Source organism: Sceloporus occidentalis, unplaced genomic scaffold (genome assembly GCF_023333645.1).
Source record: "Sceloporus occidentalis isolate IW3139 unplaced genomic scaffold, rSceOcc1.0.p SCAF_321, whole genome shotgun sequence".
NCBI classification, from domain to species: Eukaryota; Metazoa; Chordata; class Lepidosauria; order Squamata; family Phrynosomatidae; genus Sceloporus; species Sceloporus occidentalis.
Window position 1 is genome coordinate 481,463 of NW_028317301.1, and position 4,396 is coordinate 485,858.

The following is a 4,396-nucleotide window of genomic DNA, read 5'->3' on the forward strand; positions in this document are numbered from 1 at the left end:
CCTACTGAATGTCGTCATGGCATTAATGTCCAAGTTGGTTGTTAAGTTACTTAAAAACTTCCCTTAGTTAAAAAGTTGATAGTTGTGTCCTCTCTTTCTTGTTCTAATGAAAAGAGATCTGCAAACATGGTGTCAATGGATTTCATTCCAAGGAACCGATTTGTTTGGGGTTTTTTTTGCCAACTTTAGATGTCTTCATCCAGATTTCAACAGAGACACTTCGACATGCCAGGAATTTAAATAGAATATGTCGACAAGATGAAATTAAAAATGTTACATGCTGAAGTGCCCATCTGAGATTGACGAAGGTGAGATTATGACTGCGCATGTAGCTGGTTGAAAAAGGAAGTGTGTCCTTCGGCATTGAGTGGGGAAAAAACATGATCACCCTTTCATTCATTCGCATGGAGATTTCATCCAATTCATGCCATGCCCTCTGCCGCCATCCAGATCATAAAATGCAATCTGGACCCGGAGAGAGAGAGAAAGAAATATTTTAAAAAAAAAGACAGAAGAATATTGTGTGATATTTGCTCATGAAAATAAAAAAGCATTTGTTTAACATGAGTTCCTATTGAGCGTTCCTTAAACATACGGAAGAAATCATGACTAGATGGGGTTGAATGACTCTATGTAAATGGCAGAATATAGTAATATTATTAGATTAAATGCAAAGGTTTCCAGTTCCATGGAGTAAATACTTTCTAGTGTTTCATAATGGTCGTTAAGAGGTTAATGCAGCGTTCAGCGTTAGGGGGAATGTTTTCTCACATTTTACCTTGTGAAAAATGATGTCACAGGTGTTTCATTTGGAATGTTTTCAACTAAGGTGAGAAATGGAACAAGTGCAGATAAAATGCACATTGGGTTTGTATAAAGCAGAAATTTGGTTTAAAACATATACCGTATTGGCTCGAATATAGGCCGCACTTCCCCCCCCACTTTAAGTCTTTAAAGTGGGGGTGCGGCCTATATTCGGGGTCTAGCGCCCGGCCAGGCAGCGGGGTTAGGATACAGATCCCCCGCAGCGGTGCAGGGGACCTGCATCCTACTCTCCGATACGCTCAGACAGCCTCCCCTGCCAGCACTTTCCACGGGGGGGGCGGCACGGGAGGTTGTCTAAGCGCATCATGCGGACGGTCACCGGCTGCGGAGGTTGTTTACCCGCATCGCCGCAGCCGGTGACCGTCCGCACGATGCGTTTTACCTCTGCCCCCAAGACTTACCAGAGCAGACTCCCGGGTGTCTTGCGGGGCCGGCGGGGGACATCTACGCAATACGCGTATACAACTTCCGGAAGTTGTATACGCGTATTGCGTAGATGTCCCCCGCTGGGGGGGAGGAGGACGACAGTGGCAGCATATCTCGGGGGTGGGGGGAGGACAGTGGCAGCATATCTCGGGGGTGGGGGGAGGACAGTGGCAGCATATCTCGGGGGGGAGGAGGACAGTGGCAGCATATCTCGGGGGGGGGGAGTGGCAGCATATCCGGGGGGGGGAGACAGAGTGGCAGCATATCTCGGGGGGGAGGAGGACAGTGGCAGCATATCTCGGGGGGGGGGAGACAGAGTGGCAGCATGTATTTTTGGTGCTTTTTTAAAGAAAAAAACTTTTTCTTTAAAAAAGCACCAAACTTTTAGGGTGCAGCCTATATACGGGGGCGGCCTATATCCGAGCCAATACGGTATATTTATGAACATTTTCATGCTCCTGGATTGATCATAATTGGAGACAAAAATTTAAAAACCCAAAAATTTTGGAACGTCTTTTCCTTTGTTCTTTAAAAGAAACAGAAATGATGATCCAGTAGAGACTCTTGTCTTCGGGCTAGAAGATAATTCAGGTATAATATTTAATATTTTGTCTCATATTCCTTAAAATATAGGATAATATAGTTGCCCACTGCTACCCTACAATACTTCTTCAAGTACAGGTTCAGGAGATCCTACAAGACAAGAGTATGACTTTATAATAGAATGGAAGTATAATAAAATAAGTGGATCAAATTAGTCTTTTGTTATCAAGTCAATGGACCAGAGGCGCCCAATAAGTCAAGGTCCAGCCATTGACAAACTTCAGATCCTATGATCCTTCAGTGTTTAGAATCTCATAAGACCATTAGAATTGTAGTCCAATTGCCTTTTGGCTACAACTACTCTAGAACGGAATTAAATTTACTTGAGATGGAGAGTATTTCGCAGAATATATTTTGAGAACCAGCCATAGTATCCTGAGGGATTGTTTGGGTTTTTTTTCTTTTCTTTAAAATACACAGGAACAATGGTAATTCAGTTGTGACATATTATACAAGTTGGCTGATCGGTTACACTTGAATTCAGTTAAATGGTCCGTGTGTATCCACTAAACACCCACAGGCTGTTATATAAATGTATAAACACGATTTCTATGAATGGATATCCGGCTGCGAGCCTAACAGTTTAAAAAATATGTGTCCTTGCGATTTAATAACATGATAGCAGTATACACAGCGGTTTGAGGCTTGTAGGGAAGTATGTTAAAAAAAAAAAATCCAATGTGTTTTGAAATTGAAATGCTCAAATTTACAGCCTTGGTTAATTTTCTTGTGAGGGTCTTCTCCTAAAAGGAGGACAACCGGGATAAACAGGGGATGTCTAAAAATATGTCTAAAGAGAAAACTGAATAAGGAATAAGTCCTTCCATGACTGGATACATAATATGTTCCTTCTCAAGGCAGCTCATGCTTGAATGGCTTTAAGGAAGGTGAGACCCAAGTAACCCAAGTGGACCATGGGTTCTCGATAACACCCACCCAAGAGACATGGGGTATGTGGGCCAAATGCAGTTTGGGGAGTCCATATTAATGAGTCTGGTGGGCTGTACTGGTAAAAGTACCAGCAGCCACTTTATGACATACGTGTGTCTTATGTGAAGCCATGCGCTACGTCTTATAGCGGTGGAGCATGAGGTCTTGTGTATCCAGACCACAGATGAGCTTGTAGTCCTGACATGGAGAGCACTTGACATGGAGAGAAAGCCAACCCAGCTAATGCTACAAGGAGCCTGTTTAACCCTTTCCAATGATATGCCATTAGCACATACCGGGAAAATGCTTAATTTAGTCCTGAACCGTAGTCCTTTCTAATCCTTAGAATATTAAAACAACCCTAAATTTGTCTTCATCTTGACGAGACAGTCTGTGTAAATCGCATTGACTAAGCAATTGACATAGATTGGAAACAGCGGCTTTTGAGTCTATAAGATGCAAGAAGGACTCAACATGCATCATTAAATCTATGGTTTGTGTATATTTATATAATGAATCGCCCTCATTCCCAAAAACATAGGAGGATCTACTCTACAATGGCTTCCATTTAGACATTTGATTAACAGAGCACAAGACTACTCATATTATCATAAAGATAATTGGTACATTAAGTTTACGGCGGCGTCTTATCTCTTTCAATACATTATCAGCTTGTTTGAGCTCATTCATAGCACGAGGAGACCAGTGAACAATTCCAGCAGTGAATTAGAGTAATTATTTGTCCACGCTTAATTAAGGCTCATCTAACCGATATCAGGTTTGAAATTAGACGGCTTAATGTTATTCCAATGTCCACTTACAAGAAGGCAGAAGGGTCCGTTAAAAAAAAACCCATGGATCATTTTGTTTGAATGATGAAACTTTAATTAAATAGTTAAACAGGGACACTCGGAATGCATAGATAATGATGCCGAGGGCTAATCCAGCTGAGTAATACATTCAAATGTATTAATCTGTTAAATCTTTCATTCGCAGGCTTTGGGGTAAAAATAATAGTCACCGGGGTCAGTCTGTCTAGAACAGTCAGTAACAGAAATACCTGACGCATTTTGGCTTTAAATGGGACGTTATGTGCTCGAAATTGGGATTTTTTCCCCCCAAACCAGGTGACTGATTAGCAACCCTTTTATTTGTATTATTTTTAGCCATGATTAAGACATTTCTATGCAATTTTATGTAGTCGTAAATTATCACCTTATTTTCATTTATGTTAAGTGCAGCATGGTGTGAATCCTACCATGAAGTTTGCAGGGTCGAGTGTTATTAAATAGCCTGGGGATTTTGGCAACCCAAATATATTCCAAACCTCAAAAAAAGCATAAGAAAGCATAAAAGTGAGTCTGGTGAAAAAGATTTAAACTGGTTTTATTCTCCATAGAAACCAATGCAATGGGCCAGACAGCAGGGACAGTCCAATAGTTGGTCTTGTGATTTAAAAATACCCACCCCTTACACAAACTGTATAAAGTAAAGAAGAAGGAAGAGAAACATACATTTGGTTGGTATGAGGATTGCTCCAAATTAACAACTTTATATGGGTTTTACTTTGATAAATATGGCCATGGAGTCATAGTAACCGAAAGTCATATGA